The following is a 16,241-nucleotide window of genomic DNA, read 5'->3' as shown; positions in this document are numbered from 1 at the left end:
TTCATTACATCCACAAGATGAACATTGCTCCTTTCCATCAACGGAGCACTCTCAACAACATCCCTTCTTCTAACGCGAGTGCTTACTGAAGGTACGTTTAAAAGTCCAGCACTAACCTATGGTCTAATTCACTTGCCTAACGAGTGAATTATATTCATAACTGGATGGTGATTAACACTAAACAACCCAATGCTCAGACAAACAGCACAGCAAATCATTCTTTACAAAGTGCCCATCGTTGAGGTCAAAACGTTCATGCTTTTAAGTCAAATTACAATCAACTTCCTCCCCACCCATTCTATTATTTCTTATTCATGCATTGACAAGAGTATGGAAACCGCTCCACAAAAAAAAAAAAAAATCACGGGTATTTTGGAAGAACCTACACTACTTAAAGATGAAACACCGTTTATAAACCAAGAGAAGGCAAAAGAAAACAAACTTATTTTCCCCTTTCATTTGTTTTAGATACTTCCTTTTATCCTCTCATCAGTTTATCTGTTCTAGTGCCCCCCAGCTACAACCACCTTCAGTATCGAGTCAAGCAACTGCCATCTATTCCAAAATTTAATAAAAAGGTCATCCAGCAATGCTGTGAATCACAGGCAACCCACAACATTCAGTGCCAGTCTGACAAAATGTTAGGTTTATATTTTAGAATTGTGGTCGTTAACAAAAAATTAAGGCAAAAAACCCAACCACTGGTTTTCTATTTTATTTGCCTTCAGATCCATGCTATAACCACTCTTTTTATTTCTAATCTATGTTAGCTTCCAAGAAACTGCTTATAAATAATTACAAATCAAGTATTTTCTCACGTTACAGACCTTCTTGAAATACTATTTTTAACAGCAGCAACAGCACACAAAACACAACATCGCTGACGACTTGTACGAGATCTCACAGCGGAAACTTCGAGCGCTCCCACTGACACGTTTCCGAGCCCCAGAGAGCCCTGGGTTCCTGCTCACCCGCCCTGGATCCCCGGGCAGCACGGGGCGCGGGACACGGCTCCGATCGCCGGCTCCTTCGCTCCGCTTCTCGTGGGGAAACACGCGCTGGCCGGGCCTTTCATTATCCGTGGAATCCCAGCCCCTTTGATTACTGGACTGTAACGCCGAGGGAGCTTTCGTTCCTGAATTATGGCCACACGGAACACGAGCGGGGGAGTGCCAAACAAGATGATTAAGCAGCAAAATATGACAAGGCATGAATTATATTATTAATGTTCCGGGGGGGCGGGGGGTGCACAGCCAACAGCAACTACGTGTAAAGAAAGCTCCTCCGCTTTGACACGCTTTCAAAATAAGAGCAGTTATTTATTTTGAGTAATTTTATTCTTGGGTTGCTTTGAGATTGAACTGTATTTTACAAATTACTTCCATTTTCAAAACAACCTTGGAGGAAGCCCTTCTTTTCAAAAGGCAGGCTCAAATTCCAATTCCTGATTTGCAGAGAATGAAAGCATAATCATTTTCAACAGTATACACTGAACAGCTTTCATTTCATCAATTCACTCCTTGTACTGAAGTATATATCCAATCTCGACAAATTTTGCATTCATCAGCATACTGTATTTCCCCAAATTCACAAGAATAAACCAAAACTCAAGTTTTAAGGAGGTTATGTAAAATAGTGAGGAAAAATCCTTTTCTTTATTTTTTTTTTTAATTTTTTTTTCAAATCACACCATCAGCACCTCTGAGGTTTCACTCATTTCTATAAGAGCAGCCATTCCATTCCCTTCTACTTTCAGTGATCTGCTTCACTACTTTTAAGACATTTGTTTGGAAACAGGAAGGCAGATGCCTAAGGAGGGCAAAAGTTAGTGTAAAGACATGTAACACATCACAATAAATTACTGCATGGTAGACCACAAAATCAGTGGAATAAACACACCGAAAATACACACATACATGAATGTTTTGGCGCTATAAAATATGACTAAACAGTATTAGGAGAAGTTATTCAAGATTCCCAAAGATTTTGACCTGAAAAAGGGAATAACAAGTGAACAGAAAAGGCGTTTGCCACAGAACTGTTTTCAGACAATAAAGATGGCAAATGCAGGTGGTACCTGAGTTGTCCCCATGGGGAAAGGGCAAACAGAGTTCTGCTCAGGGCAGGCAGAAGGAAGTGAGAAAATAGAAGAGCTTAAGAAGGATCAGAGTTTCAAACTATTTTAAATCTACAGCCCTACTTTAACCTGGCGAGGCTTGCTAAAATGTGCTAATGAGAAGAAATGGATCTGAAGAGGCAATAAAATAAATCCTGGATTTCAGTAAAAAATAGTGGAAAAACACTCAGCACAGTAGCCTTAGGAAGGAAAAATAATTTTGCATAAAGACATTATGCTTTATAATAATGAATTAAAAAATAATAATTCATTTAGAAGTTTTATTACTTTAAAAAAACACAACTGATTGGGATGGGACTTCACACTCAAGATGAGCCAATGAAGTGCCAGTGCTCCAGTCTGGATCATACCTGAATTTCACTGGTCTGCATCATTACCTTTAACCAAGACTTCTGAGAAAAGTTTATGACAGTCTGTGATTTTTGAAAACGAAACCAAAAACAATTCAATCAGATTTTTTTCTAATAAAATTAGAGCAATTTTTTAGTTACTTAGGTATAATAAAAGCAGTGCATCTTAAAGAGTTTGTATAACGTTTATTTGATTTTTATCTTGTTTTTCTCAAACCAAAGAAGAATAACATCTTTAAAGGCTGTCATATTTATGGGGCGTTCCTCACAAGATATTAATTTAAAAGAACACCGAGAAATAAAAATATTCCAATTAAAAGCATCCATTAATTTTCAAGGCCCAACCTGAGACATTCTGGATGTTTACTCAGCGCTGTGTAGTCTTCAGGACTAGTTCCCACCAAGTGCACTTGCATTTTGAGTCATCATCCCTTCTGTAAATCACAACCCGGTGTCTCAGGCTGAGCAGTAAAAAGCCCAAGCAGAGTATCATCCAAGGTACACAGAGCAAACAACAAAGTTTGATTCCTTCAAGGAAAGATTCAGCTTCTCTAACTCAAAGACTCACTTTGCTTCCCAAATTCTTTCCTGCCTTTCCTACAGACTTGCAAAGCTGCTGAAATGGGGAAAGCTGGGGATCTTACAGATAGTCTAACCTAAATGAAACAGTCCCTAAGCCTGCCTAACAAAGCAGCTCTCTGTGAAGTAAGTCTGGTAACTTGTGTTCAACCAAAACATAACTTTTCTAAAAGCTGTGACTCTTGATTTGGAAGCACACAAACAGAGAATTTAACATTCTCTGAGACAAAGAATTTAACATAAGAATTTAACATGCTCCTGGCAGCTCTTATTTTTCCTCATTAAATGCACGTCTAATTTATGGCTTTAGCCGACAGCATTAGTAGTTCTTGTATTTGACCAGTCTTTTCTGCCCATGTGACCCTGTGACCATATCTGCACTCAAGTTTTTTGATAAACTATTCAAAGAGATTACTTTTTTAAAAATTATATTGGGTAAGGCATTTTCTCAGCGTCTTCAATCATTTAATGGTTCTATATCTCTCTCGTTCTCCTATAGCTTCTTCAAGTAAGTCCCAGGCCCTGTGATCCATCCTAGTCTGATCTTACCAGAGCCACGAAGACAAGTGACATTGATGCCTCTGTGACAACTAAGAGGAAACAAATCATCCCCATCTGCTCTGTGAGGATGACACACGCACACTCCAGTTAATGACAGATGCTAAAAGCCTGATCATTCTTAATTATGATAACCCTATCTAGCTGTTGCACACAAAATAATCTTCTGCCATCTCAGAACTCTGCCAAATTTGGGCTGGTATTCACGGACAGAGCAAGAGGCTGATTCAGGGCACAAAAAACACCCTGATGAACAGTAAGGGACCACTAGAGAAGTTCTAAAGGAAACACCTGGCATAGCCAAAAGCACACTCTTTCAGAAATAATGTTTTTAGAAATTCTACAAGAAAATTTATGAAACTGTGTACTGAAATTTTAGCCATGTCATTGTATAGTGTAGTAACAAACAAAATAGTACGCGAGTGGCAAATAACGCACTTCTGAAAACTGAAAACCACTTCCTATTAAAAGCAAAACTAGTAGCCAAGATAGATCAACGCAGACCCTGTGAAAAAGCTCTTGCTATTTCTTTGCCTCACTTTAAAAGAGAAAAGCATTTTTTCTTTCAGATACATTGCAGAAATCTCCTAGGTTTTAGTTAAACTTGCCTACAATGAAATTATCATTTCTGGAATAATTAGACCATGGAAAACTGCATTTTCCATTTAGATTCAATCACGAGATTCTTGTTCTTTTTAATATTATTTTGCGGCTCTATGTGAAGTATGGGTGACACATACTGAAACAATTTTTTTTCTTCTCCAGTTTCTACAGCACCTGCTAGAAGCTTTAGGCACACAAAATTAAATCTATTCCAAAGGTACCCTGTTTCCCCAAAAATAAGCCCTACCCCAAAAATCAGCCCTAGCATGATTTTTCAGGATTTTTGAGGATGCTTAAATATAAGCACTACTCAAAAAATAAGCTCTAGTTACCATTCATAAAAAAAGGTCAATTTAAATAGTGTCCAGGCAGCTACACATGTGAAAAGTAAGCATCTTTTGGAGCAAAAACTAATACCAACCCTGTCTTATTTTCGGGAAAACAGTGTACAAAACATTAATCACCTCTTGACTGTTTTCCAGGTTAACTATCAAATGTGTTATACTAACATGTGTACAAAACTTGGCTTCTGAAACATCAATACCTCCCCTGATGTTAACTATTTAATAACCCTGCACAGAGATCCTGTAATCAACTCTCCCCATGGAACTGGTCATAAAGGGAACCGCACTTAGAAATGAATTAGAAGTTCATACTCCCCGCTTAAATTAACTACCCCGGTCCTGAGCAATAGCTTCCTTGGGACTTTTCTTCATGTTTAGTCACACAGCACAACAGCTTCACCCAACTTTTTAATCTCCCTTCTCCACCCGCCAAAAGGGAAAACAAACCAAAACTGCTGTGGTAGCTGATTTCACGCGTCCCACACAACATCCGACAGGTCAGAAATGATACGGCTAAAGAGTGTTTACAGTGCAGCTCAGCAACAAGGCGAGAAACCGGGCAGGGCAGCTCCCAGGACCATCCACCCTGCCAAGGAGGCCGGTGCGGGGATGAGGAAGGTGCAGATGAAGGAATCTTCCCCAGGTTCCAGTATAAGTTGGGGAACGACCTGTTGGACAGCAGTGTAGGGGAAAGGGACCTGGGGGTCCTGGGGGACAGCAGGATGACCATGAACCAGCACTGGGCCCTTGTGACCAGGAAGGCCAATGGTACCTGGAGTGTATTAGAAAGGGGGTGGTTAGTAGGTTGAGAGAGGTTCTCCTTTCCCTCTACTCTGCCCTGGTGAGACCACACCTGGAATATTGTGTCCAGTTCTGGGCTCCTCAGCTCCAGAAGGACAGGGAACTGCTGGAGAGAGTCCAGCACAGAGCAACAAAGATGATGAAGGGAGTGGAGCATCTCCCTTACGAGGAAAGGCTGAGGGAGCTGGGGCTCTTAGCTTGGAAGAGACTGAGGGGTGACCTCAATGTTTATAAAGGATGGAGCCAGGCTCTTCTCAGTGACAATCAATGATAGGACAAGGGGTAATGGGTACAAACTGGAACACAGGAGGTTCCACTTAAATTTGAGAAGAAACTTCTTCTCAGTGAGGGTGACAGAGCCTGGCCCAGGCTGCCCAGGGAGGTTGTGGAGTCTCCTACTCTGCAGACATTCAAACCCGCCTGGACACCTTCCTGTGGAACCTCAGCTGGGTGTTCCTGCTCCGGCAGGGGGATTGCACTGGATGAGCTTTTGAGGTCCCTTCCAATCCCTGACATTCTGTGATTTTGGGGAATCCACGCAGATCTGCACCCGGGAAAAATTCAGGCCTGGTCCCACCACTTTGCTTCTGGCCTCCTCATGGCGCTCTCAAAGGCTGCAGTGCAAAATAAACCCTTCAGGTGAATTTTCACAGCTTGGAAAAACATTACTAGCAGCAGATACACTGAGTTCCCTGAAAACTTCAGAAGACAACACTCCACAACTTTTGGTTTAACTTACATCATCAGAAAACAGATTACTCCCTTTGAAAATGAAAGCCAAAATGTTGCCTAAACTGACAGAGAAGAAGGGAAAGAAGGGCTTAGGGGGTTGGAATTTTTTCCCCTCACATCAACACCAGCAAAATATTTGTCGCTAAACTCTGCTTTTTTTTTTATTCAACATGAACAGCAAATTTTATTCAGACATGAAGTACATTTTCAAAACCAAAACTCCTCTGTCACATTTTTCTCAGCAATTCTTCTAGTCATTAAATGCTTTTTAGGCAAACCTACTGAACAGCTGCTTAATATTTTCAAGTAGTTTTGGTCCAGGTAGCATCTGCCAACCTCTTAGCTACATTTAGTATCCTCCCACAGCTGAAGCCTAACAGACTTCTCTATTGAGACTTAAATCAGCAGCCTCTTTGTCTCCATGCAACTGCTCTTTTGCTGAAAATGGTATGGCAGCACAGAAAGCACAATATGAATTTAAGCAGTGAAGCTGGTAGAAAACTTCTCGTTGTCTAGAAGGAAAAAACGCAAATTTCTGCTTATTTCCTCACTAGAAAAACACAACGCAGGCCTTTCCTCCCCGCAGCCACATGGACGCAAACGCAATGGCACATGCAGGTGCAAAACAGACACTTCAATTACTGTCAGTTACCAAAACATAGAGAAGCAACAGCAACTACTTGCATCTAGCATCTCAATCCTAATCTAATAAAATACTCTACCTGAAATTTATACACAAAAATAGAGGGTATAAATAAAGTTTGTCTGGAGTTAATTAAAAAAATCTTCTGAAATCTTGATGGCTGATTGTTGATGCCTGGTCTTTCCTTATTCTCCTACTTGAAAAATGCGGCTATTTTTTTCAGAAGATTTATTCCAATGGAGCAATCACAACAGCAGCTCTCTGTGCAATCCTTAACAAAACCAGCAAACCAGATTGTCAAAAACACAACTAAGCCATGCCAGGACATTCTCATTCTTTCACGAACACACTTCTAAACACGTGTGTGCACGGACACACACCCCCCTCTTGAACCCACACCTCAATTTGTTCCAGGTTATTTCATCCACTCAATCTCAAGTGCTCAGCACTAAGATACACGCACTCTGGTTTCTACCTTAGTCATGTATACCAAGGTAAACATTTTAAGTTCAATTCGACTTCACAAAATAACCATAAAGAATCAAAGGAAAATAAATCAATTCCTTTCCCTTAACGCTGTAGGAGATGTTTAAGATTAGCCAGGTGGTAAATTCCATCTTTCATTTTATCATATTTCCAGATATGAAATACTGTAAACCCTCTGTGTTACTTATGATTTGTTCACTCCACAGGAATGAAAATATGAATAGTATTTAGTTTTCTTAACTGGTCACTTCTTCTGTTATTTGCCAAAATATATCAACACTGACCTCAGAAATGGATCTAATCTTCCCAAACTTTATACCCTCGTATTCTATCTATCACACTATATTCTCCCCTTTTCCAAATATGTAGTTCTGTAGGAGATAAAGTGGATTAAAGACATGTAGAAGATTATAGATTATGTAGTTAGAACAAACATAGGCAAGTATTTCAAATAGCTGACCCTACAGAAAGGAATCACATTCTGTTCTCAAGATGATATACAAAAATAGAAAGTACATTCCACTAGGAAACTATTTACTTAATAATTTATCATTTAAGAACTACTACTGTACAAATTAAAGTACAAAGACAGCATATTGAAATCAATGTGAAGATACATACGCAATGATTACAATACAGCTTCAATTTTGGTTGTGATTGGATTTACGAAGTTTACTCCAGCATGAACCACACTTCTGTTTTCCCCAGGAGTCCTAAGTTTTAAAGCAATTCCAGCGTCTCTGGGTAGGAGAAGCTGAGAAACACAGTACTGCCAAAAAGTCTAGAAATAAGTGATAAAAATATCAAAGTATCCAACTGGAAAGAATTGCCAGTGAGATGTAAGAATCAATTTAGTCCAGACATTAATAACTTCCTTAATGATGTATATGATTAAAATAGCATATAGATAACATCTTCTGAGGATATTAAATAGGGAACTTTGAGTAGCAGTAAAGTCAGAAATAATACAAAGGAACCTAAGCAAATTCCTTACATGGCCAGAAAATAAAGTGAAATTCAATTTGGAAAAACACCAACTAATACATCTGGGGAAAATAATCCCAAATATAGATACTCAATATGGACAAGAAACCTGGGAAACAATAATGCAGAAAAACAGCATTAACCACAAATGCAACACAAGCTCAGGAGAGGGGGAGGCACTGCCGAGGCAGCCGCTGAACCTGGGAATGGGGAAAAGCTGAATTAACTTCCCTTTCACCCATTTGACTCCTCTCCCAAACAAAACTCATGTGGGTGGGCACTCAATTCAACTCTCTTTGCTGCAGCTCTGGACACGAGATAGGTCCTGTTGCTCGAGACATATAAGCTCCATGGGCAAAAATATTAGCAGGTACTGAATGCTTTATCTAAATAGACCAACTGTAATGAAAAAGTCTGCTTTATTATTGTATATTACGTGGTGGTGTAGAGCTTTTCTATTATATTTGAAGTATCAGGGGTTTTTTAATCTAGAAGTGCAACACTTATCCAAAACCAAATAAACATGAAAATATGTTCATTTCCAAACCATTTGCTTTTTATTGACCATGACATTTTCACACATTTGGCTACAAGTGGAAGAACTTTGAAGATGCTGGCTCTCAAATGAATTTTTGCTGCAGTGCAATGCCTGCTCCCGCTAGGATCAACTGTGTAAAACAAGGGGGCCCAACAGTGACACGGCCCCAAGCCTGACAGTGTTCAAGCTAAAACTGCACAGCACCCTCAGACACACGGTGTGAACTGTGGGGTTGTGCTGTGCAGGGACAGGAGTTGGACTTGATGGTCCTTGTGGGTCCCTTCCAACTCAGCACATCCTATGACTCTATGATTCTAACTTACTCGTGTCAAATGAGCTCACCTCAGAATCTATTCTGAAGTGCATTTCAATCCTCCTCTGCAAAATCCTTGATTAAGAAAGTTTCTGCAACAGGAATGACTGTTCCTTACCAAGCAGGAAATAAAAGAACTTGCTTAGAGATATTTCAAAACGTGCTTCTTGCCACTTTTGTTTCTAGATATTACGGCATTCCTTCATTAGGATAATATCTGGAAAACTTAAGAAAAATATTTTACATTTCTAATACAAATTAGAATCTCTCCAATTACCTTACAGTCACTCAGAACCAGCTCAGAAGCATATACAGAAATTCTAGCAATGATTTGGGGTTTGTGGGGTTTATTTTTTCTTTTGAAGAAGGGTTGCTTTGGTGTGCAGATGTTCCCCTCACGTGTGTTAGTTCATAGAACCATAGATGTCCTGAGTTGGAAGGGACCCACAAGGATCATCAAGTCCAACTCCCGTCCCTGCATAGGACAACCCCACAGTTCACACTGTGTGTCTGAGGGTGTTGTCCAGTCTCTTCTTGATAGCTGGTAGAATCTGTCCCACCTGAGATTTAGAGATACCTGAACCAAACATTAAACTTGGCCCCTCTTGCCCAAGACGCAAGGTGCTCCAAGTGCTGTTTGCTGAACTTGACTGTGCGCATCGTGGTAGTTTAGAGACAATGGGACACTTAAAGAACAGGAAGACGAACAGACTTGTCCTGGGAAATTCAACACACTTCTCCTGACTTTGGAATTTCCTCCTATTACAAGGAGACAAAATATTGAGATCACTGACTGTGGCTGTCTTTTTCTTACAAGGCTGCATCTACTTAATTTATGATTTCGGGCATTTATTTGTTATGTGGGTTTTCTTCCTGAAATTAAGGAAGAGTGAGAAATTTCACTCCATGACCTGAAATCTCACAGTTAATGAAAGGATGGTATAAACATAACCTCAAGCATTTTGTTCCTTTCTCCTTCCTTGCCAGAACTCCTTTTCACTCATCACAATGAAGTGTCTAGAATTTTTCCAGGAGCCTTTTCACCGCTCAGCTTACGCCGAACCCACAGTATGGATCCCATTTGCTCATTTCTCTAACACTAAGCGACTCGCTGCAGTTCTTTTTACTTGTGGCTAACAAGATTTCATCTGGCAGCTCAGATGATATTCTAAAGCAGTTTACAGCAACGGACTTTTTTCTGAGTTATGGTATCCAAAATATAGGCTAACAACCACCTTCATATGCTGTCTTTTCCTCAAAGTACATCTACAAAGCCCTGCATCCCAGCCCTCCCACATATCTAAGAGGTCTCCTCCCGTACCTTTGCCATCTAACCTGCCCTGTGACCATCTCACCGGTTTTCCAAGGGCCCAAGCCAGGTGCCAGAACTTCACCCACAATCTCCATCACTTAAGACAGATAATTCTGGAGCTATTCTTCTCGAAGGGCTAATAACCACTTCTCTCCATCACCCTTTCTAGTCCTAAAAACAAGAACTAGAGCGGCTTTTGATCTTGAGTAAAATATCTGTTAGTCTAGGTTTTGCCAAAAGTAGATACAGATTTCCACTAAGATGCTCTAATAGAGACAAATCACAGGGGTGGCTGTTTTCTTTCTCTTTGCATTGTCTTTTCACCCTTTTTGCACTTTTTAAAGATGAGTAGAAATTTCAGCCACTGCAGTTTCTCACCATTGGTGGGGAAGGAGGTTCTGTTGCTTCTAATGATAAGCAAGAGGGAAAAAAAGAAAACAAAAAATCGAAACAATCAAGAGAGTGCACAGAGGAGAAAGGACAAAGAAAATTATGGCATGAATACCAGAAAGGGAAAAGTGTCTTGCATTAAAGTTTGACTCCTGCAAAAGGGAGGACGGAGCTGGCAAGCTCTTCCCAGGGTGGATCTCCATCCTGATAGGTCCAGTCTTGTCTCCAGAAGTGCAGACAAACAACCACGGTCACACACTGATGGAGCTTAAGAAGATGAACAGATGATGTCTTTCTTTATCAATACGGCAAATTTTATTATAGCGAGATTTTCAATAACCTCTGCAACCCACTCCACCTGGAGTGCTTGTTTTCACATGTGTGAGTGAGTTTTATCACCCTCTTGTGGAAAAATAAGTGAATTGTATCCATCAGAGGTTCTAGGAAGAAGCAGAAAGTGGGACTAAGGAGGGCAGTGATAAAGAACAAGCAAAGAAGAAGAAATGAGAATTATGGGTTGGGTGGAATAAATGGACAGTGAAGGAGAACAAAGATGACTAGTAACTCAATACCACCTCAACCTCTTTAAAATGCTATCCCAAAAATGTTATTTGAAAATATCAACGATAACAAGCTGCCAAATTTACTCTCCCTTGGTAACACTGACAATATTCAACAAATAAGTTATGTTCTCTACAGTGATTCAAGTACTGTCTCAGTTGTAACTTCAGTCAGAAAACACTTGCTAGATACTTTCTCATTTAAAAACTCTGCATGTAACGTCTATGCCCTGCTGTTGGAATGTGAAAGTGCAGAGCACACAAACTAAGCTTGCAAAGAAAACTAATGGAAGTTTATGCATTCACATTACATCTTACTGGGTAACATGAAAAGAAAATCAGAATATTTAATTCCTCTAAAGTCTGGAATCACCCTTTCCTCAGTTTCTGACTATCCCCAATATCAATTCATAACATGAGAAGTTTAATTTGCAGTAGTCTACAACATAATCCATATGACAACGTATTTAAAACCTTGAAAGCAACAGACAAATTTACTGCCACTTGCACTTTAAAACCTGAAAATCCAAGTTTGCTACAAGCACACACACACAAAAAAAAAAAGCCAAGAATGTTGGGATAATTAAATCAAAATCAAGACACTGCACAGAGGCACAGAAATCCCAAACAAAGGGTCTACTCAGATCAGGAAGAGATCACAATTGTGGTGAAAAAATTAAGATATTTCACACAATGTATCCTGAAAATCTTTCAGGAGTCCCACAGCAAACAGCAGACTAAACCAAACACAAACCACAGTTATCTTAATGATACTAAACAATTTTTTCTAGTGCTCTTCAAAAGAGTTAGAAATCCATTAAAAAGAGCAATTTTAATGACAGATCTTCTTAACCTTATGATAACAGAATACCTAGAGAAACGCTTCCCTCCCATTACACAAACTACATTTATACCTAGCCCCTATCCACTCTGAAAATCATAAAATGGATCATTATGCAAGTTAGATTTATTTCATTGTTTTAATCAAAATTTGACAATAAAGCACCTCTCCAGACAACCTACAATTTCAGCTGTACCTTATTCACGAAGGTATTAGACTTTTCTGAATAAAAATTATTGTATCTAAGTACTTCAGCTCTATCTCCAACCGGGGAGCCAAGCCCTAAAATTAATACTTTTACCAGTAGATATGCATACCTATACTCATCATCCCTGAGATACCACCGGTAATTTACTTTAGCTTCTGCAAAATACCCATCAAGTAAGGAAGGTTAAGTCTGTGATTGATGTTTTGCGGCAGATATACCTTTTTAAATTCTTAAAAATCTTCCAAAAACCCTACTATGCACAAAGTTTTATAATCAAAATACCAAACTGCTTGCCTCCATCTCTCTTATAAATAGTTCAGTTCTGAAGTCCAACATGAAGTTATCAGAACAAGCTCATCAGATCAGGGAACACAAGAAGCTACTGTTACAACCTACCAATATGTCCAGTGATGTTCAACAGACTTTACAGCAATCTGATATTCTATTTCTTCTTTTAGGAAGCCATCCAGAAAGGATCCCTTTCTTACCTTCTGACCAGTTAACCAGGTACATCAACCCTGTTATACTCTGTCCCTTCTCTGCCCCAGACTCTTGTAAATGCTGGGGAAAGGACCATCTACTTTATATGCAAGGAAAACTACCACAGTTACGAACCTATCATGCAGATCAGAAAGGAAAAAATAGTTGTAACATTAATAAAGAGCATAAATGCTAAATAATGATTTTTATATAAAAATTTATTAAGAAAAACATCATAAGATGTTAAAGCATATTAAAATAAATTTCTTCAATTACATACTTGTTTTCAAGCCATACAACTTAATATAACAGAGTAAATATCAGACGTATTTTCTACAGGAGATTGAAAAATCATAGAATCACTTCAGTTGGAAGAGACCCTAAAGGTCATTGAGTCCAACCACAACCTAACTCTGGCACTAAACCACGTCCCTAAGAGTCCCATCTGAATGCCTTTTAAACCCCTCCAGGGATGGTGACTCCACCACTTCCCTGGGCAGCCTGTTCCAATGCTTCACAACCCTTCCTGTGAAGAATTTTTTCGTAATATCCAATCTGAACCCTCCCTAGTGCAACTTGAGGCCTTTTCCTCTCGTCCAATCACTTGCTACTTGGGAGAAGAGACCAACCTCCTCCATGCTCCAACCTCCTTTCAGGTAGTTGTAGACAGTGATAAGGTCTCCCCTCAGCCTCCTTTTCTCCAGGCTGAACCCCCCAGTTCCCTCAGCTGCTCCTCATCAGACTTATGCTCCAGACCCTTCACCAGCCTCATCACCATCCTCTGAACTCTCTCCATACATTGTTATATGAAATATACCTAAGATATACATTTTTGAAGTTAGGCACATGTTACTATTGATTAGAAGGGCCTACTGGTGAGAAACCTTCCATTACAGTATATCATTATTACTCCTGATCAAAACCGTAGCTTGACTTGAAGACTTTGCTCAAAACAGACAATTTTTTTCAATCAAGTGCAATAACTGAGTGCACAAAAGCATTTTACACCAGTTCTTTGGACAGCTGCCTTATCTTTCGAAAATGCTTGATGAAGATCCTCAGGTTGTAGCTGCAGTAATTTTTCTTTGCTTTTTTTTTTTAAGCAGAAAACCACACACACAGAAGCTACCAACCCTACGTAAAACTTGACGACCAGTTCAGTTCTGCTGAATCAACTGTTTCAGAGAACACAAAGATCAAGCACATCACTGAAATTAGGAGGAGGCAAAATGTTTTTCACAATGTAGTTTACGCTGTGGCCCCCCAGATTTGTCTCAGCACAAATGCAATGCTGTGCATGGCACTGGATGCATGGGAACTTCTCAAGGATTTGCCACCAGAAAAAACCCTTAAGTAATTGACACAACCAACCAGCGAGGTTTCAAACTAAAATAAGACTGCAGTATTTTTCTAACAGATTTTGCTTAATCTTTGATAATGTAACGTTTGCCTATTTGTTGATATTAATGAATTAAGACAGCTACCAAGATTACATGGTCACACCACCAACCCACAAATGCCCAACCCTACCAAAAGTCCCTGAACTCAGTGAGTCTTCTTGTCTGCTGCTTCTAAGGACTTTTGCCTGATTGAGTCAAAGAAACAGTAATAACTTGAATGAAAAAACTGTAGGTGAAAGGAAGTTACCCTGACCCTAAAAATAGTTTTGTGTCCTCCTCCCACTCCCCAGAAAACATAAATGAAAATGCTTTTTTCAGGGAGGCAGTAGCTTGGAATGGATGAACACAAAGGGACTGCTTCCTTACTATAAATCTTTACCGATGAACAGTACTGGTATCCCACTGTAAGTATTGCATTTTAAAAACAAAACAAAAACTAAATAAGCTCAAGACCTGAAATTTCTATATTATGTTAAATATACAACTTATTTATATACACAGATATAGATTATAAACATTTAATATATGCAGACACGGATTTTGTAAGTACACACATAATTCCAGAGATATGGAAAACACACCTTTCGCAAGAGTAAAGCTCCATATTGTAATCAATTATAAAGGCAGGACTATACTTCAATAATCATGTGTGCTCTACAGAAATAATGGCGTGGCTCAATCAGAATTTCTATTTGCCAAAGGTACTTTGGGAAAGGGATATAAAGGAGGTACTTATTACAGAAACAGGAGGTTCTATTACAGACCCACAGGGTTACACTTGGACATAGAAAATTCTAACATTATTAGAGAAATAAATAATACTGGGAAACATATCACAGAGACATACTGTACAAATACAGACTGAAAACAAAAGTTTCTGATGATGGTAAGGTCTAAAGATTCCTGCAGAAAATTATCAAGATTCTAGACTCAATCTTGTGAAGAGTACAGAAATATGTTTTACGGTGATTACAATTTACTTCATTTTAAAAATAAAACAAACAAAAAGAAAAGGAGGAGGTGGGCATAATCACCACTTAACACTTCCAGAAGATCGATTGAGAAATTCAGGGAGTAAAACAATTTATACTGAAGGCTTCAGGTTAAAAAACAGAACAAAACACAACAAACAAGAAAATGCCACCAGAGTGGCTATAGGAAAATCACCAGACCTAAAAAGACTTAGAAATAAAAGACAACAGAAACATTAGAAGCTCAGGGCTAAGCTGACAGCGTTTCTCTCCAACTCCAGTTTCACTAACACAGTTAAGATAAGGAGGTTTTCTTTTCCTATCACCTGAACTTCAAGTTAGTATTTCTACACGTGCCCATTCCATACAAATACAGCCCTACAAAACTGCATTCCACATTTGGAAGACAATAACAAGAGAGAGAAAATTCAAGACAGGATGTAATCACTGTAGGGTCCTTTCTAAACACCATTGAAAAAAATACTTTTTAGAAACACCCAGGAATCTTTGAGATGACGATGCTGAAAGAAATTTAAAAGAAAGTATATATTCAAAAAAACAACTGCCAAAAGCACAGGAGAAAGTGAAGGAATTAATTACATATTACAAGAACCCCATACATCTTAAGAAAAAACAATAAAAATAAATAGGATGAGTTCTTCTCCCATTTGGGGTTGTAGCCCTATTCCCCAATCTTACACAGAGATGGCCCATCATGTCCTGATTTATTTCAAGCAGAATGGGCACAAAATTCCTAGTAGTAGTTCCAAAGTTGATGCTGGATCCACTATTGATTATGTACAGCATAAACCAAGTTCCAGGTTTCTTATACACAATGAACACTGGATCAGGCTGCCCAGGGAGTTTGTGGAGTCTCCTACTCTGGAGGCATTCAAGACCTATCCGGACACCTTCCTGTGGAACCTCATCTGGGTGTTCCTGATCTGGCAGGGGGATTGGACTGGATGAGCTTTCAAGGTCCCTTCCAATCCCTGACATTCTGTGATTCTG

General features: G+C 39.3%; 1 protein-coding gene across 4 annotated transcripts in view; it reads right to left on the bottom strand.

Annotated features, from left to right (window-relative positions):
• The window catches only part of PPP2R5E (protein phosphatase 2 regulatory subunit B'epsilon), a 79,445-nt gene that overhangs the window by 54,251 nt on the left and 8,953 nt on the right, over positions 1–16,241 (bottom strand). The window contains exon 1 of one of the 4 annotated variants that reach the window (XM_065838114.2): positions 972–1,072. The exons of the other annotated variants lie outside the window; for them this stretch is intronic. The gene's annotated coding sequence lies outside the window, so the exon portion shown is untranslated. Of the gene's footprint in view, positions 1–971; positions 1,073–16,241 lie in introns of those variants that run through there. 4 annotated transcript variants of the gene reach the window in all.

This window comes from Patagioenas fasciata, chromosome 5 (genome assembly GCF_037038585.1).
Source record: "Patagioenas fasciata isolate bPatFas1 chromosome 5, bPatFas1.hap1, whole genome shotgun sequence".
NCBI lineage: Eukaryota > Metazoa > Chordata > Aves > Columbiformes > Columbidae > Patagioenas > Patagioenas fasciata.
This window is presented reverse-complemented; position numbering and strand designations above follow the sequence as displayed.